Consider the following 24,552-nt stretch of genomic DNA (forward strand, 5'->3'; position numbering starts at 1 on the left):
TAAGGTCTCAAAGTATAATTGTGGATTTGTCAATTTCTCTACTCATTTCAAACTATTTACATAGTTTTCAGCTCTGTTATTTTATATATATAGATTTAGTATTCCTTAGTCCTCTTTATGGATTGACCCTTTTTATGATAATACAACATCCTTCTCCATCTCTGGTAATAATCTTTCATATAAGATATACTTGATCTGATAAAATACTGCTGTTCTTTGATAACGATTTATTTGCTGTATCTTTTTTCCATCTTTTCTTTCAACCGACCTATATCATTATACTTAAAGTAGGTTTCTCGAAGTAGCATATAGTTGGTTTGTGATCTTTTACCCACTCTGCCAGACTCTATAGTTTTAATTGGTATAGCATATTTACATTTAGTGTAATTATTGATATGTTAGAGAATAAGTTTGAAGTTTTCTACTTTTTTCCTTTTTGTTCTTTCATCTTGTATTAGTTAATGTAATATTTAAACTAAATTACGTAATCTTTAACAAGTATAACTAATATATTTAGTTTGGAAACAAATACAATATCTTTTTGGAGGGGATACAATTTGTGTCAGCAGAAGAGTTAGATGTACCAGAAAGTAGTCAATGAACCATGAAGATTCACAGCGCCATGGCCATTACTTGCTATGTTTTATGGAGCAGATTATGGGCATCAATCTAACATGGTCTTTGCTTAAGAGATATGTGATTTAGTACACAAAGGAAAATACATAATTCCCCTGTCAAAATTATAGTAGTACTATGACTTCTTATCCAGGATTGTTAAATGGTTGGAGTTAGAGAATGCACCTAGACATAATTTGGGTTAGAACTGAGGAGAACTAAATAAAAGTAAGGCAGGAAAGTCATTACCTGTTTGACAGAGCTGTAATATAATTGTAGTAATCACTTGGCAAGGCAGACAGTTAAATGCTCTATGTTTTCTAAGGTCATTTTGCCTGTTCCTTGAATATCTCCCAATTCCTCTTTCCCTAATTCTGGCAATAAAATCTCTAGTTGGTCATTTATGACTCTACTACACCCTTCCCACAAACACACAGCACACATATAAACACAATGTGTTTCCACATTTGTTGTGTATTTCAACCTCTTTTCCTTGGAGTAGTTTATTAATTGCAGAAAACTGTTTAGGAAAAGATTCACTTAAAGATGTCTCAAACACAACTTTCTTTAGTCCACAGGAAAAATTCCCATCTCATCTTCCCTTCTGAGGATGCCTAGATTGCAACCCTACTGGAACCTCTTGCATTTTGATTTGTTTAAGCAAAGTTCATTCCCTGTGCTTTGCAAATCTAAGGAGGTAATGTTATCTTCTCTCAAGAAATTTCTAAAATTCTCTGCTGGTGCCTTAGCATCACATGGGCTACAGTATTCCGCAGTGTAACTCACATTCAGCTTAGATGATTCAGTTGTAAACTTCCTCATACATCATGAAATGATGAGACAAGTACCTCTCCATTCTTCCATGTGTGGGTTTAGACTATAGTACTCTAGCAAATCCTTGCAAAGAGTTCCTGCCTTATAATTTTTATCATTAAAATCCTGATTTTATTTCATACTAGATAAGTCATCTGCTAAGGTGTGGTAGACGATTTTGTGTTTGTGTGACCTTCTAGCAAGTTCTGCATAAATGACCTGGAACTATTGGGTGTATGCGTGTATTATTTCTTACACACTTTCTTCTCAGCTTTGGAATCTTGACCAAACTTCTGAGCCCCATTTGACATTCTATTTCATGTACATAGGCATTTTAGAAATCAATGTCTAGATCTAAGATATGTATTTGAAGATTTCTATGGTTTGAATGTTTTCATGCCTTCTAAAAATTCTTGTGAAAAGTTAATCTCCAAAAAGAACCAATACAAGAAATGTTAATCTCCAATTCAGCAGTGTTGGAGGTGGGCCTATTATATGGAGGTCTTAAATGCCTTTACAGAAAGGTTTACCTGAGGAAGTTTGACCCCTTTCTGCTCTCCCACCTGCTGTTACATGTGCACACAGTGTTCCTGTCCTCTGAAGAGTGCAACATTCAAGGTCCCATCCTGGATGCAAAGTCTGGACCCTCATCAAACACTGACTGGTAACTTGCTTTTGGTCTTCTCAGCCTCCAGAACTGTGGCAAATAAAATTTTGATCTTCATAAATTACAGAGTCCCAGGTGTTCTGTTTTAGCAGTGCAAGCAGATTAATACAGGAGTTATAAATAGAGAGATGGAAGTCACAAAAATGAGATAGCCTAGAAAATATGTATAGATAGAGACATGAGGACTAAGGCATAAAAGATCAAGAAAGTCAAATAATTCTCAGAGATATAGTAGGAAAATCAGGAGAGTGCAGTGTCCCAGAGGTCCTGGGAGGGAGATGATTTAAAGGGAAGGAAGAGCATAGTGTGCTGAGTTAAAGACTAGACAAGTCCATCGATTGAAGCAGCAAGAAGGATATTGAGGCACTTGTCACCCTGGTAAGATCAATGTCAACGACTGAGTGGAAGCAGAACCTGGATTGGGATGGGTTGAAGAGCAAGTGAGAATGGTGAAGTGGAGACAGTGGCAGCAGACAGTTCTTTCAACAGTATGAATAGAAGGGAAATGATAGGACATTTCAGAAAGTGAACTACAAGGGAATTTTTTCCCTTATTTTTCATACTAGATAAACATTGACATCTTGGAATATCCTTCCTTTGGGAAGAATCCAGAAATTGAGAAAGTTTAAAGTACTTAAGATATAATTTTCACAAAGATAAAATTATGTCTCTCAGACAAATGCAAATAAAATAAAAGATTTTATCTAAGTCATTAATTAATGAGTGAAGTAGTGTAATATTGTGACATGTTCTTGTAGTATGGGAGAAGCTAAGGTACTCACAGGCAATTCAACAAAGATATGTTAGGATAAGGCTACTGCATTAGATGTAAAATCTGCTACTTCCCAACAGACCATAAATCAGTTCCACCATTCAGAAATTCTTTGCATCTCTACTGGACAAAATCCTACCCATCAACATTTAAGTCTTCACTAAATCTTGTAATTTGCACTTTGGTTCATTAGCAAACATAAAAGATGAAGTAAGGACATTCCCCAAATTAAGACTTATGTCATTTTAGCTCCCACATAATATTAAAAGAACAAAGCACCCTCCCTTTTTTGATATATATCCTATTTCTGAATAACCTTTCTGATAATGTACATTAGAGATATTGGATAATTGTAGAGTAAGGTGCCCAAGAAAACAGTGTTCTTCCCTGGACTGTAAAATGAAATCATCTGGGAGAGTTTTAAAAGCAACAGACCCCACCCAGAGGGTTTCAAATTTAATTAGTGCAGTATGGGACACTAGCAATAACCAGAGAAGAGGGCCATGGCAGTAGGGTATGGGAATCCCAGTACAAGTGTGAGAATTGACCTTAGAGAAAATGATGCCTCTTGGTCTACGTGAAAGGAGCAAGCATAGCCCACAGATGCAAGCTCGTAGAGTTGGAAGAAAAAAATAGAAGGTATTCTGTCACACTTGACCTAGTTGTGAGGAACTCAGTGAAGAAGCAGATGCAATTTCTTTGGACTGGATTTACACATGAATTGGGTTGAGTACATTCACCTCTCTCTTTCAGTTTTTTCATGCACATGGATAGAAACAATATTTAAGGATAAATTTTATAGTCTTCATAGAATCTTAGCTATGAAATTCACCCTCTTTCATTTACCTTAAGTGGTCTCCATTTTACAAACATCAGTTCATAAACAATAGCCAGTTTTAAAAGTGAAATATTCACTGACAAATAGCTACTTCATCTCTTTGAGGTGAAATAGCAGTCTCTGTAACCTGATTTCTAAATCAATGTGATATATAGTGATCATAGGAACGATACATTCTCTGAAGTGTACTCATGGTTTTCTGCTACAGTAGTTGAATTTGTACTCCTTTCTCAATTAAGATGTTCTGAAATACAAACATGAATAAAATAGTATATGAATAAGCATGAAACTCAACAAAAAAGAATAAATGCAACTCCTCTGCAAAGTTTAGCACTTGAACATAATAATCTCATGAACTCACTAGCCTCTGAGAACCATTGTGCTATTCTGTATGTGCTTCTACTAGCTCTTGGAGGACAAGCTCTTGATTGTTCATCTCTGTCAAATTTCATTATTTGATCAAGTTTCCATCATTTGATAGGTGCTCAATAAAATTTTCTATATAAACAAATGGATTATGGTTTATGCCCACAATTGTTCCAAAGGTCACAGAAAGCATAGTTTCACAGTTAAGAAGATTGAAATTTTCTTAATATGGCACATGCTAAAGTTCAGCAGTTTATTTATAGGACAATTTTGTTTCTGCTTCTCTCTCTCATTGCTGCAAATGTTAAACATCAGTCTGTCACACATACAAAGTGCTGATCTAATTGGCCTAGAAGAACAGTCCTCTTCCCTTTCTGCATCATAAAGATGTTATATGGATAATCCACTTAGAGGTTCCCCTTCTGTGCTACGATATTTAAAATAGCTTGTTGTGTTCTTCATGGGGATTTATAGAATGAATTCCTGAGAGAGGAGAAATCATACAGGGCTAGTACTTCCACTTTTCACTCAGCCTTTGCAAGAATTTCCCTCAGTCACAGTGGGGCTAATGTCCAGCAATGTTTTTGACTATCTACAGTCCAATATGCAGGAACAGGAACTCTCTCAGGAAAAGCTTAAGAAGAGATTCGCTTCTTAGATGCCACTCCATGAATTTCTTTACTTGGGGATTGTATCTGGCTTCCTAGAACTGCACATTGTTATTTCTAGCAAAAAGCACAATCCCCAAGGAGAGAGGATTCAGCAAGCTTTCCGTGCCATCTGTTCCTCTGTGGCACCAAGTGTTATATCCCGTAAGAGTGCCAAATAACTGCATCAGAATGTGTGGTACCCTCATGGTCTCAGTGTTTCTACCTCTTGATTCCTAACAATTCTGACTGAATGAAAGCATGTGACCTCCAGGGCTTTTATGGCATTGTCTGGGCATTCTTTAAAATAATTATTCTAACTATGGCTATAGTAGGTCTGAATTATCATTACCCTCAATTCATGGTAAAGAAAAGGAGTTCTGGGGAATTTATGATATCTAAATCCCCATAGCTCCTGAGAGATGAAAGAAGATAAAAGCCGCTTTTTTAATAATTAGAAGACTGTCTTCTATAAAACATGGACAGCCAGAACTTCATAAGCTCATGTGTCTCAGGCTTTTAACAGAATCTCAGCATGGCATAATTAGCTCATGAATATAAATATTCATACCTTATGAGGTTCACATTTTGCCTGAATATTCAACGTAGTGTCAAGTAGAGAGTTCCTAGCCAGAAATCAAATACCCTACCCAAGGAATCTCTAAATTTGGCAAATTCTTCCCATCTTAGCATTTAATTGATGATTGTTACAATTGTGTATTGAAATATCTATGGAGTGGCTACCAGGTATCGAATTCCAACATTACCAAATGATATATTTAATATCACTTGAAAAATACTACCATGATTTTATAGTAAAAAAATGGAATCCAATAGAAATGATATAACTTTCATGTTCACTGAGCAGAAAAATGGTGAAACCGGGATTAAATCCAGGTGTGACCAGTTTCCAGCTGTTTTCACTTCATATTGCATGGACACAACATGACGTGTGAACGTTCCATTGAGAACTTCAAGCTTCTCAGGTAGACAGTCCTTTCTGCCTAAGTATTAGTAGGTCTACATTGACACTAATATATACATATACTTCTGACTTTATCCTTTTGCCTATGTTTAGTATGATAGTCTGAATGCAGAAACTTGTTTTTTGCTTATTTATACTTCTCTAGGGAACATCATTGGGTTATCTCATTTCCAAAATGTTAAGGGAAATGAAATAAAAAATGGATGTAAGAATAGAGAAAGAAAATACTTTGCATGCCAACACCTAAATCTCAAATGGCATATCAGCTTTAAAATGTGTTAAAGCGGATTAACTTTAAAAGGTTTAGCCATTAGGGATTTTTTTCCATTGCCAGTAATATGGCCAATTGAAACTGGTTAAAATATTTTAATAGAAGTTTTCTTTTCACTGGAATTCTTTTAAGACTGGATATAGTCTCCAACCAATAAAGATAATCATAAAATTCTTTAGGGCCCTATTTAAGAAAATGAGAATGACTGGGGCAAGTTGCAGAATTTTATTCTTGACTGAGAAGGAAAAGAAGGCAATATTTCTGCTTTATGTAGAAAATTAACTGCCTAAATGTGGTACCAGCATGAAAATAAGGGTACATGGCAATAAAAAAAATATGCATCTCGTGGGGAATTTGTATTTAGTACTCCTTGAGTATAAAAGGCTACAGCTTGTCTTAGACACACAGCAAGTCAAATGAACTTGGCCTATAGGGAGGTGACATAATGATATCTTCCAATATCACTATGGACAAAATGATTAAGGGGCATAATGATATCTTTTAATCAAAACTCAAATAGCAACATGCACTTTTGCACATGGGGAACTTCAGTGAACTTCAAGTCTCCCTTTAATTTCACAGAATCTTTTCAGTTAGGTCAGTAACAAATAGCAAAGTAATCATGCACATGCCCAAATTCTGAATGAAATCAGGTAAATCTCAGGAAATCAGGCAACATGCCCACAATCGCTGAATCATCTTTCCCTCTTAGAAGAATCTTTCTTGTGATAATATTAAATAATGATGCACATGCATATGCAGAATATTTTTTTTTAATTTTGGGACATATGAACTATAGTATTGGACCCAATCAAAAATGGGGTCTGAAACAAGACTAGAAGTATAACTTATCTATGCTTAATTTCCTCCACCTATAAAATCTAATTGACAATTTAGGGAACATAAGATTTTGTATCCAGAAGGTGAATGTGTTTTCAATTATTTTCCACCCATTTGCATATTCTGCAGAGAACTAACAGGCACAGGAAACTTTGAAGCCTACTCTTAGTTGACAGTGACACGGTTTACAGCACTGAGAGTGAATAATGTGTGACAGCCCTGACTTGGAAGTCCAGTCACTCTGGCTCTCAGACAGTACCACCTGAGGGACCTAGTTCCACTAACTGGGAGACCTGAGAGCCCTCTAACTGAGCTCCATGAGAACCAGAGCCCATGGCTGCCCACTAGTTGCATTTGTAAGCAGAAGGGCTCTTTCTGAGTGAACACATTTATCAAAATCTTTGATAATGCAGGTAGGATTAATAGGTGTCTCTCATTGGACAATCTAGACCCCCCACAGAAATGGTCTTTTAAGAAAACTTACTGGGCATTCTTTTCCATTCCTAGCTATCTACAGAGCACTAAGATGGAAAGCAGAAGACAGAGGAGACATCACCTTGCTCCTGACAATCATAGATTCTATTTCAGGAGTTCTGAAGAAATGTTACGGGGAAACTGTGTTGCACATCTCAGGTTTAGGGATAATATAACAATGGCATAAAATAACAGGATATCTTTATGTCATCACAGAACTAATGTCAAGGTAAACAATGACTTCAGCTGGTGAATCTAGATCTGAATAAATCAAATGTAATATAAAATATAATATAGAGAATGACCCTGAGGGTCAATGCCATTTATGTCTTTTAAAGTTTGTTTGTTGCTTTTGGTCTTGATGCCAAGGGTTTCTGAAGGACTCTGTGCCTTAATTTGTGCTGATGTATCAAGGGCAGATAGGGTTTCCATTCCTTTCAGCTGAGGATGTAAAAATCTGTCAGGATTTAATAAAGTTGACTGGAGTGCAGCAGAGCGTGGTGGGAACATATTTGAAAATTTCAGCTTGTCAAGAAGGTATCTCATTTTGATGGGAATATAAAATAGCTATGCAATCTTTTGCCTATGGCTTGTCTCAAATATAGGGTCAGCATATCTTGTGTCACATGTAAGCCTTATATCCAATGGAAAACAAATGTGGTGCATTCAGATATTACGTGAAAATACAGCTATTTTTAGGGTTACTTGATTTAATTCACCTGTTAGGGATAGGGAAGAGCAGTGATAGTTACTAAGGAATTCTCTGCCTGTAGAGATACTACTAATTAAATAAATCTTTTTTAAAAATTAATTTAATTTGTTCTAATTTGTTGTACATAGAGCTACCAAATAACTTACTTTTATGGATATATTTAATAGTCAGTTGTATCTTCTTCCCCCAGATCTAAAGGTAGCATATTAGTATTGTAGGGTTGACAAAACAAAATACCAGAGACTGGGTGGTTTAAAGAGCAGGAATTGATTTTCTCATAGTTCTGCAGGCTGCAATCGCAGGATGAAGGTGTTAGCAGATCAACTCCCTCTGAGACCTTAGACCTGGAACAGGCCTTTCACCTGACTTACAGAGGGCTGCCCTCTTCCTCCTTCATGTGGTTGTGGTTGTTAATCTACCCAGGCATGTCCCTGGTATCTCTTTGTGTGTCCAAATAACTTTTTCTTATAACACCAGTCATACCGGGTTCTGCACATGAGGAGAACTGTCAGCCTTGTCACCCGAATAGCTTCTTTTTAACTGGGTCACCAGTCTAATCACACAGGCTCATCTGAGGTCCTGGAGGTTAGCAATGTGATGAGACTCAATGTAGTAAGTGAAATGAATGAATTAACATGGATGGATGTGCTGTCTGAGTGACGGGGAATTAGAACAGGAGACTGTGATGCCGTGGAAAGGACACCCACAGGAGTGACGGCTGCTGGTGACTGTGCAGCACAGTCAGTTAAGGACTGGCAGCAGCAGTTTGAAAGCCACAAAAAATTGATACACTTTCTTCCCTTGAAGAAATGATAGCTTTTATTTTGTTATTTAATATTGAAACACATTTTGGAAAGAATAGGAGAGATTTCATGAGAATAGATGATCTATTAAAAAAAGAACTTTTTTAATAGCAAGGAAAAGAACACGTCTTCCTGTTTATAGACAATAACCTTAGCACTCTTATTACTTCTCTCATGTACCCTGGAGTTTTCAGAAAAATTAGGTGCTGAGTTCTATCTAAAGGAAGGTCTTTAAAGTATTGGCAGTAAAGCTTTGGTGCACCATGCATAAGGACAGAAATGTTGTTTTTCCTCCTCCCTCAGGGAGTTAGCCTGTTCTTTCTGACTGCCCCCTTTCATTCTATGTCTTCACCATCACTGGACATTTCTAATTACATTTTCCTCTGAATATTTGTGTGAGTATAAAACTCACAATGTTTTTAAGTCCAGTTAATAAACACTTGGTAGCCATGATGTTCAAGGAAAGCAGGCTGTTAGATTCCAGATGGGCAGTAAAGATACACCAAGAATGTCCTTAACTAACAGAGCATGAGAAAATGAGGTGTATCAAAAATGACGAGGGTACAAAGCAGAATGGCAAAAATGATATTAAGGAGGCTGCAGATACTGGAAGGACTCTGACACAGGCATGCTTGCCTTAGCAGGGCCATCTGCGGGAAGCTTCCTAAAGTAAGAAAAATTTAAGGACTGTTAGAATTTCTATAGAAAAAGATTGCAAGTGAGGCTCACACACTTTGTGAATACAGATGGAGAAGCAGAAAGTGCACAGGTGATCGGGGGTTACCAAGTATTGCCCCTTTCAGATGGCTTGAGGAACCACCCAAGATGCCTCGCTGGACCCAGTGGAACCATGTTAAATCCTTCTGAATGGCAAAGTACTGAGAAGCCACTGGGGAGTTAAGCAGCAGAGTTACCAGCTACTAAACCTAATGTCTAAATCCTTTTCCAAAGTATGGGTAAGTGAGGAGCAAGCCAGATGGTTTCTTTTGGCCCATCTAGACTGATGTGTGTGATAGAGTGTGATACTGTTGTGACAGTCATTAGGATTTCTCCAACTAATTATTGAATTTGCCTATTTTTCTTGCTTCTGTTTTTGGATTACATGTGAATTTAAAATGTTGTGAGACTTTGAGAATTCAGCTCAATGTTTATTAAGTGCCTGCAGTGTATGCAATATAATCTGCAATCGGCATAAGGAGGAATAAGACATGTAACTCTTCCAGAGCTGACAGTTTATTGGCATCCCATTCCATCCCATTATAACCTATATTATTTCAACTTCTAAAATTGATAAATAAATTATCCTAGGGATATAGGATGATGTAGTAGTTAAATATATCAACTTAGAATCATACTGAAATAGGTGTACCACTTCCTAACTGTGTGCCCTTGGGCAAGTTATTTAAGTTCCTTAAGCTGTCTGTCCTTAGTTTCTTCACTGTAAGATGGAGTTAGCCACTTTATTAGCGTTATTCAATGCATTAAACAAAAAGGATGCACGTGGGGCAGAACACAGGCACAAAGTGGTACTCAAGAAATTGTGGTCTTTAGGATATCTTGATTATTAATTCCTGCCAAGTGCCCTGCCCTACATGTAATTTTCTTATTTTTAAGTAAAAAAATGAGGGCCATGGAAGCTGAACAAAAGGAGATACAGTGTATAGTAATAATATTTTCTAGTTATTTATTGTTGCATAACAAACTACCCCAAAATTTAGTAAGGCAATATAATTTATTTGTGACTCTCACAGTTCTGTGGATTGACTTGACTCAGAAGAGGAGAGTTCAGAACCTTTTATGAGGCGTCCATCTAGTGTGGGCTAAACTTGCAATTGTGTTAAGAATCCACAGGACTGAGCATCTCAGGTTGCTCATACACATTACCTGCAGCAGATGCACTGTCCCCTGGCACACAGTGGGATTGGAGAATGGAGCACACACAAATGACCTCTTTAAGTTGCTCAAGTTTCTCAAGGCATGGTTGTGTATTCTGCAAGGGAACAGCCCAACAGGGAGCATCTGGAGAGACTTGGCGAAAGTGTGAGGCTTCTTCACTCACCTATCTGAGCACCTTGTGCTCCCATGGGCCTCTCTCCACCCCTCCCACTTCTCATTTCCCATTTTCCATGGCCTCTCCACATAGCCTGGCCATGTAACTCCATGGCAGTCTCAGGTATAAGCACAATTCTTACATGGCAGTGAGCTTCCAAGAAGCAGGAAGCAAAATTTGCCAGGCCATCGAAGGGCTGAGCCAAGAATGACAAGACAGGTAAAGTGTCGTTTCTGCTGTATTCCCCATGAAGAGCTGTTGCAAGACCTACCCTGATTCAAGGAGGAGAACGAGAGCTTACTTCCTGGTGGAGGGTGACATTGCCCAGGAATACAGGATGAGGATGATGTTGCTGCTTTGCAGAAGACCTTATGAAGGTACCATAAAAATAGACAGGGGTGATAGCTGTGTTAGTTCATTTGATGGGAATCTGAGGCTCAGAGATGATATGAGAAAATCAAGGCAACATCATTGAACTTTGACCTTTGGAAGTCTCATGGTAAAGACTGTGGAGCTTCACAGCAGTGATTTCCCTCAGCCCCTGCCAGTCTGCCTTTCTATACCTACACCTTCACCTTCTGTGTCCCTTACCCCTTCTCTTCCTGTGAGCCTCAATTCCATTACCTGCAGAATGAGACAGCACCCTTGCATTCAGGTAAGATGGAGGTTACATGAGTAAAACATATCTAATGTGCCTAAAACCATGCCTGATACATAATGAGTGTCCAATTCCTCCTGGTCGTTGTTACTATTACCATCAACTTCTTTCAGAATAGGAATTCATATCTCTATATCTTTCTCATCATTAGTAGCCCTTCCTAAGCCAACTTTCTTCTATACAAATGGTTTTTGCCAGGCTTCCTCCTGAATACCCAAACTAGGAAATATTTTCATTACACACCCTCACCCTTAGCTCTGTGTTATAATTGAAATGCCCCACTTCCTTGGCATTCACAACTTTGCACTCCTCACTCTGGCAGCCACATTCAGTTGTACAGGTTGTACACTGCTCAGGGAACACATCTAAGGAAAGAGAACATATATTAAAATAGAGCAATGCTGTATATTTATGAAGACTTTCCAGAAAATGGAAGCAACATGTTCTGGTCTAACAATATTGGTACAGTATGATGACTTTCTGACAGAAGGAGAAAGTGGCTTGAGGAGAAAGCACCTTATAATCTGCACGAAGGTGCCATGGGTAGCCTGGTCTTAGCTGAGCTACACAGACGACCTTCCTTTGTCTGTCCTCAGTGCTTTTGAGGTTCCTTTCTGCATTTATTGTATATGCTCTAATTAGTTAAGTTCACAGAATTCATGAGGCAACAGTAATGAGTCCTGAATCTTTCCCTCCAACTCAGACTTGAGTTGCAGATCTCTAACAACTTGGAAAATTCAAATTGAACGTGTCAAATATTCAATTCACCACCTGCCCATCAGAAATAAAACCCATGGATCATTTTTAAAGCCAGATAACTCCTGCTCTTTATCACTATTTTCATGAGAAAACTCAGTTTACTTTCGCATAAGAAGCATTGGGAAGAAGAGGGTACATTTGTGGAGGGTCCCACCAGGCTTCCATCCTTGCAGAGCAGTGCCATTACAAAACTGAGGGTATGGCAAATGCTTGGTTCTCACGGTTCCTCTCCATGGTCTTGTTCTTTGTGGTACATTCTGAACAGAATGCAAGACTGGCCTCCACCTCTTGGAGGCATGGATTGGTTCAGGGCAGAGACTCACCCAACTTGGTCAATTTCATAGAACATCCAGAAGTTAAGCTAGACTCCCTGTACTGTCGTTATCCTAAGAACTACTAATTTTATGCCTAATTATAAAAATGCATTCTCTTTACTCTCTTCCTATCCTGGTGTAGGCTTTTTCTCTCTCAATTGTAAATTTTAATAAACTCCTTACTCTACTCACTAAGATGCTGCCATCTTATCCCACTATTTTATATTTTGACATAGCTGACAAGACACATCCCTATAAAGTATAAATCTAACCTTGTCACCCCTATTCAACTTACTTTCAAAGATTCTTATTACCTGCAGGATTGAATTCAGCAGCTCCTCATGATTCAGCTCTACCACACCTGCTTCAGGAAGCTTGCTCTGACCTTACCTTCCAAGAACCCTCTCCTGTGTCCAGAAGGCCTACCTTTGTTTCTGATCCCACAATGCTTTTTGTAACAATTCTCTGTTGATGTCTCTCTCCCTGCTATTATCCTGCAAGCTACTTGAGGACGCAGCATGCATCTTTGTATTCTTGCTTCCTAGAGCATTTCTTATTCAAAATGTTTTGAATAAATGAAAGGTGAATGTAAAATGGAATGGTCAAAGAGGTTTCATAGAGGAGGTTGCACTGATTTATGAAAAAATAAATACTTTCAATACACAGGGGAGGAAGTAAAGCCTTCCAGGAAATGGGATTTGTAAAGGAAGGATAAAAATTCAAAGGTGTGAATGAACAGTAGGATTTGTTGAAACCAGGTAAGACAACACAGTGGAATTCATATAAGAAGGTTTCTTCTCTTGTCTTATAATTTGGTAATTTCCCTTTATCTCCATCTTTCTCTTCATGTCTATATAAAGCAAATTTATGTTTATTTCAATAGTCTTGTTTCTCTTAAAGCAAGAACCCACTGAGCCTGGGGGGTAATATGAGCTAGCTAAGCATTTAAAATACAGACAAGTCTAAACTCTTTCTTCATATCAGTCTAGATGTACCTTTCTTTTCCTGATGAGTTTTCACTCATGGGTTCACACCAAAAGGGGAAAATACAAAGTAATAAGGCGGCCCACTTTCTTTTCAAAATGGTGAGACGTTCCGAGAGTCCTTGGTGGTCTTGTGCCCATGGTCTCTTGTGATATAGACATTTGGTTGTATTACAGTTTGGTATTTCCCACTGTCATATTTAAAAATATATATTTTATTTTCTAAGGTTATGATTACACATTATATTAAAGAAATAAATGTACATAAATAACAAAGAAAGATGATCTTATTCTAAATTTTACCTGTTTTCATTTAAATTTTCTTGAAACCGGAGGATATTGCAGACATCAGGAGGGATTTTATTTATTGCAGATTGTATAAGCCAGATATTCCACCAGTGCCTCTGGAACTGACTCTGCAGACTTGGCACCTCCTCTGTACCCTCAACCTCTTCTCCAAAGGCTCCCTCTTTATCTTGCCTTAGCAGAGAAAATACTTCCCCAAAATACCACTCCCTTTGATCCTCCTGCATGAGTAACTTTAGGTCTCCTGACCACCCCCTTCTTTAAATCCTGCTCTTGTGAAGCTCATTCCTGACATGGACAGCTCCCAGGCCACACACGCTACTCTTCATCACTGTTACTAAATTTCAGTGAAGCTCCTCTTGTTCACCAGGAATGTTGACACTCAACTGGCAGCCTCTCTCTGCCAGCCAGACACTTCCGTTATACTGGGACACCAGCCAAGCCTCTGGGTTCCCAGATTTTCTTTTCTTACTGACATCTCCTCCTCTACTCAGCTCTAGCTTTCATCCTCCTGGTCCCAACTGGATCCTCACAAGTGTAACTGCATAAAGCCAATGTCGTGGTCGCCCTAGTAACATTTTACTTGTCAAACATTTGCACTACATGAGTTCTCTAAATTGACCAAGACATCTGGCTTGTTGATCCTTTCCTTGCCTCCCAAACCAGTTCTCTTCTGGTGTTCCAACATCACTTAATGGCATCACATTTATCTAGTTGTAGACACCAGAATGAGAATGGAATTCTCTCTCATTCCCTCTGTCTCTGTCTCTCCTTAGATTCAATCCATTACATAAGCTTTGTCAGTTTTATGTCCTTAATAACTTTCAATTCACTTCTATCCACCTCCATCAACACCCCAAGATTGTCCTCCCTTTCCTGGAGTACAGTAGGTCCTCTGTATCCTTGGGTTCCATATCTGAAGATTTGACCAACCAATACATATATTTTTTAAAAATCAATAAATGTAAGACAACTGAAAATACAATATAACACCTAATTATATAGTACCTACATTATAGAAGGTATTGTAAGTGATAGGGATGGTTAAAAATACAGAGTGGGATGTACACTGGTTGTATACAAATATTACAACATTTCATAAGGTTTTTGAGCAGCTGCAGGTTTGGGCATTGTCTGGGAGGTTCTAGAATTAATTCCCAACAGATACCAAGGGGCAACTGTACTTCCACACTAAAGATCCCAAACAATCTTCCATATATATTTCCATATGTATTTTGAGTTTTCTGCAATCTAGCCTACTCTAGAGTGGCTGCTTTCTGCCAGGGTTACCTTGGTTTCCCATGGGAGACTTGGTAATGTCCAAACACATTTTAATTGCTACACCTGGGGAGCTGTTGGCAGATGGTGCTGCTGTCTAGTGAGTAGAAACCAGTAATGCTGACAAATATTCTACAATACACAGAAAGGGCCCCAAACAAAGAATTATGTGGTTCAAAATGCCAAGCACAAAGATTAAGAAACCCTGCTCTGAGCTTCTCACACTGAAGATCTGATTGTTGTACACACACACACACACACACACGCACGCACCTGTATACACTTACACACACTTTCAAAAACCTTCAATAACTTCCCATGTGGCTGAGACCAATCTGACACTCCAGGTCCTTCATGATTGGCCTCTGCATGTCACCCTGTGCCCTGTTCTCTCTCAGGCACCCTCCAACCACGTTTCTATCCACTGCTTCCTCTCAGCTCAGGATATCTGGCACATTGTTGTTTTTTCTATCTGGAAAATTCTTCACCTAGATAAGCCCCATTCATTCTTCAAATATCAGCTGAAGATCTTTTCACCTGGGCAACTTTGTATGACTTCCCCATTGAACTAATTTCTCTAATTTAGACATTCAGAGTTAGTTTATTGGCTCTCTCCTTCCTGGGCAGTTGTTCCCCCAGAAATGAAATCTAATTTCAAAAATAATTTTATATTTATGTTGTCTTCTGTGCTTTATTATATGTGACTAGAAACCACAAAATGTGAGTAATATTTTTTATTTTGTTTTTCTTTCAATTAAAATTACATTACAAATGGTCAGTTGTTAGACATTAGCTGTTCAGGATTCATCCCCACAAATATCAAGTGACTCAATCTGGGCCACATAGCTAGTTAGCAGCCATGAATCTAAATTTCCCATTATCAAGTGCTACATTTATTCTTTCTAAACTGGTGTTTTATGTATTTAGACCTGTAGATTTTAACTCAATCTGTTTTGTAAAACACAGTGCATAAAACAGTTTAAAAGAGACTAAAGCAGATTACTGTTCTGATTGGAGACCACTCAACTAAACCTTATCTCTGAAGCTCTCTACGTCTCCATATAGGACCCTCCTTACCCTTTGCCAGGGCTCTGAAGAACTTATCTCAGAATAACTTGGATCTGATGATTGAGGCCTGGAAACAGGTTCACTACATTCACACATGCATTGTCTATGGCATTTCTTACTGTCTCAGCATACTATGAACTCTTGATATTTATGAATTCCAAATTGCAAATACCAATACAGTATATATTAATATCAAAACTGGCTGGAACATTTGCTTAAGCAGTTTTACCATATCACATTTATAATTTTTATATGAAATGAAAATCATTCTTTTATGTCTTGAGTCTTGGTCCATGAACCATGTCCAGTATTTTAATCTTTATCAAAGTATAAATTGTCTGAACAGAATCATGACTTTTTAGGTATCTTCATTTTCTCTTTATTTATTTTGGTTTTGCTGGTTTTAATAGTTGTATTAAATTGGGGAAACATAAACAGACCCATATGCTGCATCATATCATTGCAGCCATGTTCCATGGCTGTGGAACAGGAACCAGAAAGGACTGACAGGAGGAGGCTATGCTCCTTCATGAACCAAAAAGTTCATGGCAGGTCACACATTGCATCTCATCAGCATAATGCATCACAACATGTTAGGAACTTGGGATTTTGATAATAGAGAAACCCAAGCAATGGCTTGGGGGGAAAAAGAAAGAGGAAACCTCTATGTTAGTCAGTCTTCCATTACTGTGAGTAAAATACCTGACAAGAACAACTTAAGAAGGAAATGTTTATTCTGGCTTATGGTTTCAGAGGTTCGTTCCATAGTTGGCCTACTCCACTGCTCTGGGCCTGAGGGAGGTAGAATATTTTGGTGGAAAGGCCTGGTGGAGGACTGCTGTGTAGTTCCTTACAGAAAGCAGTGAGAATGCCTAGGAGCCAGGGATAAAATAGAGTCCTCAAGGCACTTCCCAGTGACCCACCTCCTCCAGCTACACCTCACCCATCAGTTCATTCAAATTATTACGCCACCAAGTGGATTAAGTTACAACTGTCATAATTGGATTGCTTTAGTTCCAGCATTAACACAGGAACTTTTCAGGGACACTGCCTTTTCAAACCGTAACAATTTCTTTTTCTATTTTCTCCTGTGTTTTAGTTTCATTTAAAGGTCACGGTGATGAAGAAAGTATATAGCATACATTTGTGGAGTATGTAGAAAAAAGTGAATAAGTAGATACCAATAGTACTTCTATAATGAAAATATGCACACATATATAATGAATATATTATATATAATTTCATAGATAGATAGATAAATAGACAAACCTGCTAAAGGGTTATTTTTCCAGGAGACTTGTCTTTTCCAAACAATAGCATAGACAGAAATTATAACTGTTCTAAGAAATGTTTTAAAGCATTCTACTATCTATCAAATTTGACTGTCTCATGCCAGGGTATTTTAAAAAGTAAAAAGCAATTGCATCACTCTGAATGACTATTGTTTAGAAAATATGACCTCCTGAACAAAACTCTAAGGCTTATGATTAGCTTTGAAAATATTGAAAATACTTTCAGCATATCACTTGATTTTTCAAAAAGACATTCTTTTGCATTTTGAGCTATCAAAGCTTTGTAATTTTTATTCAAAGTATTTCATATTATTGGTTTGGTTTGATTGATTATTTTACTCAATCTATAAAGTAGAGAAGGCTAGATTCTTTGTTTTTAAAATTCCTTATGCTTTTCTTGTTTGTGAAACTTTTATCTCCCCATTTTTGATTACTATCTCAAAGAAGTAATTTCATCATCTTTATAAATTGACAAACTGTATTCACTATATGGTAGTTGGACGGGTTTGTAATTTGGGAACTCTATAATTGCTAAGATTATCATCGTAGGTTGAGCATAACATTAAAAAACTCATTTCCTTCTGTCTTTAGCATATAATGTTGATATACTGCTCTTTTCTGAAAATCCCTCATTGACATTTCTCAGGCCTAGGGAGTTGCATCTATTAACATATATTACATTGTATTGTGACCCTTATTTCCACTTTCTCTCTTTTATGAGGGGGGAAACACACATGAAAGAAAAGCTAATTCAGAAGTGGAACCAGCGGCAGAGAAGTAAACTAAGCGTCAGATGTGTGTTTGCAGTTCTTGGCAAAGTTATCAAAATTTTTTCCCGAAGCATATTGGAAAACATCAGTCATGATAGAAAGCCCCTCCCTCTCTCACTCTTGCCTTCTAAACCCCTGAAAACCACATCTGTTTCCCACTGATAGCTTTTAACACACATCCCTTTAATGTCTTCTAACAGGAAGTGGAAATTGAGCGAAGTTTGTGTTCATCAACATTTAAGAGTCACCCTGGGAGCCAGTCAGATGATGCTGTGAAAGATTCAGACAAGAAAGGCACAGAAAAATCTTTGGACAAGATGTCACCTGAAAGTGGTTATGGCCATATCTTTGAAGGTTAGCATAACATCTTGATGCAATTTCTCAAGTTCATACCTTGTATGACAAGAGTGGTTAATAAGTAAAATATATGAAGTGTTCATTTGAAAATTGGTGAGAAAAATGATGATAACATTGCTTAGGAAACACAAGTCAAGAAAAACAGATATACTTAAATACTTCAACTCTATTATATTTGACTTGAATTTTTGAAACTACATAAAATATATTTTAATTTACTATAAATCAGTTCAATATGCATTTGGAGTATTTAAAACCATGCATTTGGATATTATATGACATATCCTTTTGTGGAAAAAAAAGGAAATCATATTAGTCTTTCTGTTTGTGGGTAATAAAAGGGTAAAATATAAATAACTCTCAGTAGTAAAATAAAACAGTAAACAAAAATACCTTGAGCATCTCCCTTTAAACAATTAAACTAAATGTGCTTAATGAATTTGAAATAAAAAGTGACATCAGAGCATCAAATTTTTAGGGGGAAATATCATAAACTTGATTAATGTTTTACAAATGTCATTAAAAAGTTAGTAGCTTATATGATAGAAATTTCACTATTAATATAATGTTTAACAATGACAGAAGTGCAAAGTATAAATAACTTATTAGAAAATACAGATATCATTAATCATTTTTGATTAGGCACATACTGGGGATTTTTTCCATTTTAATCAAGTAATGCATATTATAGCATTTGTGATGTATATTAAAGATCATAATTAGGATAGCTTTCAGCCTATCATTTGGAATATATATAATAAAATGTCAAGTTGCCAGTCAACATGAGCAATGTGGATAAGTTGGTTGAATATTACTTCTTACAGTTTTGGAAAGCAAATGTTACTCGGCCTTAAAACTTTACTATTCAAAGTGTCATCTGTGAATGGGAATGTCAGTATCACCTGGAGGCTTATTAGAAATGCAGAACCTTGGACTCCACATCATTCTGGCTGAACCCAAATCTGCATTCTAACAAGATCCTCCCATGATTCATGTGCACATTAAAATTTGAGAAGCTATATTTCATGACAGTACACACAGATCTTCAGGGTAATTTACATATGGTTCAGCCCATTCTGAGTCCATTTCGTTTGAGTACATAACGTGGAGTGGGAGGTGGGCATGGCAAAAGTAAAGGGGAGTTTGCTAATGATGGGCTAGGTATGGGTTTTTAAATGCCTGTAAACTGGTACCTTGATCCCTATTTTTCATTTTCAATTCATTATGATATGCCCGATTGATATCCTAATATGAGTATTATCAGTCCTGAGCAAGACTCCACATATTTTTGGCCTGTGATTATATTTGATGTGTACTTGGTTGAATGCAAAAAAATTAGATCAGCAGAGGCCCATAAAGAGAAGCTTTGGGGAATGATTTATGTTCTGATAATGCTCACCTATGCAGTTCTTAGCACTGCAAAATTTAGGTTGCAAACTGATCAAATTTTGCAATACTTAACTCCACTCATTGCATCTTGAACTCTTTACCATTGTTTTCTCTGGCTTCCCTGCAAAGGTTTTTAAAACATCTTTAGTTTACAATCTTAGAGAAGGTATTCTGGAAGATAATTATTATTTAATACTAAAATGTGATTTAAGCAGTGGCAGCTGTCACACATTCATCCCAGTGACTTCAGAGTTGAGGGAGGTAGATTTCAAGTTTGAGGCCAACCTCAACAACTTTATGAGATCTGTCTCAAAATAAGTAAGTAAATAAATAAATAAATAAATAAATAGGACTGGGGCTGGGGGTTGGGGTTGTAACTCAGTGGCAGAACGCTTGCCTGGTATGTGTGAGGCACTGGGTTTAAGCCTCAGCACTGCATATAAATAAAATGAAGGTCCATTGACAACTAAACATACATTTAAAAAAAGGACTGGGCATATAGCACAGTGATAGAGCACCTCTCAGTTAGAACCCTAATACTAAACATAAAAAAGATGTGACTTAAATTTTTAGATTTTAATTTCCAGATACATTGAAAATTTCAAGAGCTAAACATTACCACATAAAAAGGAAAATTATGCTAAGGATGAACATAGCAGTTAATTTAATTTTATCTCTCCATTGCACATTGCAGAAGAACTGTAACTCTTATATATCACTACTTTTAAGAAAAAGAAAATTCATTATATGAGCCTTTGAATTCTCTCCTGGTGTCCTAAATTTCAATCTCTGATGTTTTAGTACTTAACTCAGTTTAATTGGGTAAACTTTATATAAGCATTACAAAATCTACACAACCAAAGTGGTACCAATATACTGCTGTGTGCTATAAAAATTTATTTTATTCCAAGAAGATAAATATGTGTGTCTGAATAAAGTGTGATATCTTGAAGATTTCAGAGTTTATCTGATTATATGAGTGACTCTGATGGCCTTACATACTAGTTAAACATCTACTAGCTGCAAGACTTTTATACTTCAGTCAATATTTTTTATCACTCCTTCGTAAAGGATAGATATTTTTTAAAATATACTTATATTAGAGCATTAAAAAGCAGCTATGTAGTCTCCTGCATTTTTAGAATCTAGTAAAGTAAATTGGTAACTTCATCCCAGAACCACCAGTGAGTTTTGGACTGGTTTCCACCCTTATCTCAACCTAGATCTAGGACAGAAAACACTGACCATGCCTGTCCTTCCTTTTCAAGTCTGATGGGGCACCTAGATTCCCAGGTTGAGTTTAATTTCTCCCACCATTTGTTCCACTTTCCTCACTTCTACATTGGTGTTCAATAAAGCATAGTACTTCCATATGCTTATTGGTGAATTCCATGCACATTTCCTTTGGGATAGACACTAACAGACAGTTTGTTCCAATAACTCTAAGAAGATTTGGCTACTACAAATCTAAATCTCAAAGGTGGCAAATCCATTATTTGGCAAATGTTGCAATGTAATACATATGTGAGAAAAAAATGAATGAATCAGTAAAATGATTTTGACTAGTGGTTCATGTTGAGTATCCCTAATCCAAAAAATCCAAAATGCTCTACAATTTAAAATTTTTTGAGTGCCAACATAACACTACAAATAGAAAATTCCACACCTGACCTCAGGTGATAGGTTACAATCAAGATACAGGTGCACTGTATTGTATAAAATTACTTTCAACCTATGTATATATGAAATATAAATGAAGATATCTAATTATGTATATGAAAATATTCCAAAATCTGAAAAAGTCCAAAATCCAAAGCACTTTCTCATCCCAATTTTTCAGAAAGGTATACTCAATGTGTATTATAGTAATATAAAAGAATCCGAGTTGCTTAATTTCCTTAGATATTTTAAAACCAGTAAGTTGGAAATTGAATAATCAGAGTATTAAATACTAACATTTGATCTACTTGTAGGTAGGGCAAAACAAAATCTAATTTTTTACCAGGCATAGGGATATACCTGTAGTTCCAGCTACTTCGGAGACTGAGGCAGGAGAACTACTTGAGCCTTGAAGTTAGAGGTCTACCTAAGCAACAATCATTCAAAAAAATAATGATTTGTTTCTGCTGAAAAACTCCAGTTTTAGCGATAATTCAAATAGCACAGGCAATTGGATAATGCTCATCAAGTTTATATTACTTGGGATTTATTTATATGAGAGTTACCTGATTTTCACTTTTATTCTTTACACCATGATTTTAATTTTAATTTTCTAAGTCATCAATACATGAAATGCTGACAAATAAAATATATATTCAATGTCATTCATTCAAGGATTTTATAATAAACCCTGGAAATTACCTGTTGCATTTCTCCTTTTAGTCTGCTTCATTAAAGCTAAATTCATTCTTTATTCTAATAATGACCATTCATCTCTTCTGAAAGATTTTACAGAGCAAACAGAAAATTCTTTCTATTCTCCTCAATTTTCTACTACTTTTTAAGTAGTGCAATCCTTCCAGTTATTAATGTTTCTTAAATATTGAAGTGTGTGTAGCATATGTATTTATATATGTGATTTTTATTTATAGATCTTATGTTTCATATAAAATCAGATATTTTTATGTTATAGTTTCCTGTTTAATTTTTTCTACTAATGATAATAGAAGTGTTCTATGTCTGTGCTATTCTAGTTGGTGACCCATAGCTACATGTGACTCTTAAACAGTTGAAATATGACTAGTGCACTGACGGATATAATTTGTTAATTCTGTTGAATTTTTGTTAATGTTCATGTAAACAGCATTGTGTTGCATAGTTCAGTTAGATGAGATTTATCCAAAGAACTTATTGTCTACCCTTCCCATAGGAAGTGATTTAGATGCTAGTTCTTCATTTTAAGCTACCCTTTATCTGCAAATTTACCGTTACCAAAGTGTATGTGGACAAATGGAAAGAAAATTCACTTCAACAAAATACATAAACAAATAAGTGGTAATAATCCACATACCAAAACTTGCCTTCAAGAGCTAGTGACAGTCTCTTCTCTAGTATTTTCTAATGATAAAATTAAGAAAAAATAACTTTACCTTTTCAATGCACTGAAAAATAATGATTTCATCATAGCAACAGGACTATCTCCTGTGAAGTTTTGTATTTTTACATAACATCTATTCTCCAGCTTAATTGTCTTGGATCTATGAATCCTCTCAGGCCAGGAAGCAAACCATTCTCTAAATACCTAAAGTCAACAAAGTTAAATGAAGTGGAGCAATAGGGTCCTTTAAAATTCATAACATCATTCCTTTAATGCAAAAGAAAAGCTTCATTTGGAAACTTATAAATAAACTTAGTCATGAGCAGCTTCAGCAAAGATCACTGGTACCATGTGCCTGCTCTGACTTGTTGCTTCTAATGATACTCAGAGGACAAGTTTTGCAACCCATTCTCCAGACACAGCATGGTGAACCCAGGACGCCCACATTGTCTCCTGCTTCCAGACTTGCTTGCTCCCTGTCCCTACCTTATTCTATGCCCCAATTTCCTATAAAACATTCATGTTATTTGACTAGGTAACATATTACCAGAGGACCAACATTTATAAATATTCTTTAATGGTGTCCTTTATAAGGATCTCTTTTTTCATATCAGTAGCCATCTTTAATTGAGCTGTGTACCCCAGTTTTTCTTTCTTTTTTCCTGTGTTATATTCCCATGTATTATTCTGTTTTCAGGCAGGGTCTTACTAAGTTGTTGAGGCTGGTCTCAAACTTGGGATCCCCCTGCCTTGCCTTCCAGGTTGCTCTGATTGCAGGCATGTGCCATCTTCTTAACTGCAGGGCTCACCTGCAGTTTTTCAACAGCTACCACATGTTCTTTTTAGTTGCTATTATAGTCAGTGAGTCAAAACAAATTCCAGAGTCAAATCATGGGCCCAGTAGGAACAGGAGCTGGGAGATTGCTATTCTGAGAAATATGTAATGAAAGGTCTATTCATGAGGTTGTTCACATGGTAACGATAAGTCAACACCTTGGAATGCTGGAAAACTTCCATTGATTAATAATCAAAATCCCAGGAACACATTTGGACCTTGTGCATGGTCATACTTAATTTTAAAACATGATGCCATCAAAGAAAGAGAACAACAAATATAAATATCCCTCTTTAAAATGGTTCATTCATATTACTCCCTTGAAACTGGAAAGAACTAAATACTACTTTTAAATATTCTGATTGTAGAAGGTCAGAAATTTGTATCTATTTCCAAAGAATATTTTTGAGACAATGTTGTCATCTGTCCATTTACTTATTCATCCAGGAAATGGTTATTGAGTGCCTATGTGCTCCAAGTACTAGTTTAGGTGCCTGGAGACATGAATGAGTAAAACAAACAATAAAAGAATTAAAAAGAAAAAAATAAACCTGCCCTTCGGCATCTTGGATTTTAATAGGCAGTACACACAGTGGACAATAAAAAACAAGGAAGAAGTAAATTATATATAAGTAAATGATATATAAATGTAA

Source organism: Sciurus carolinensis, chromosome 3 (assembly GCF_902686445.1).
Source record: "Sciurus carolinensis chromosome 3, mSciCar1.2, whole genome shotgun sequence".
Classification (NCBI taxonomy): domain Eukaryota; kingdom Metazoa; phylum Chordata; class Mammalia; order Rodentia; family Sciuridae; genus Sciurus; species Sciurus carolinensis.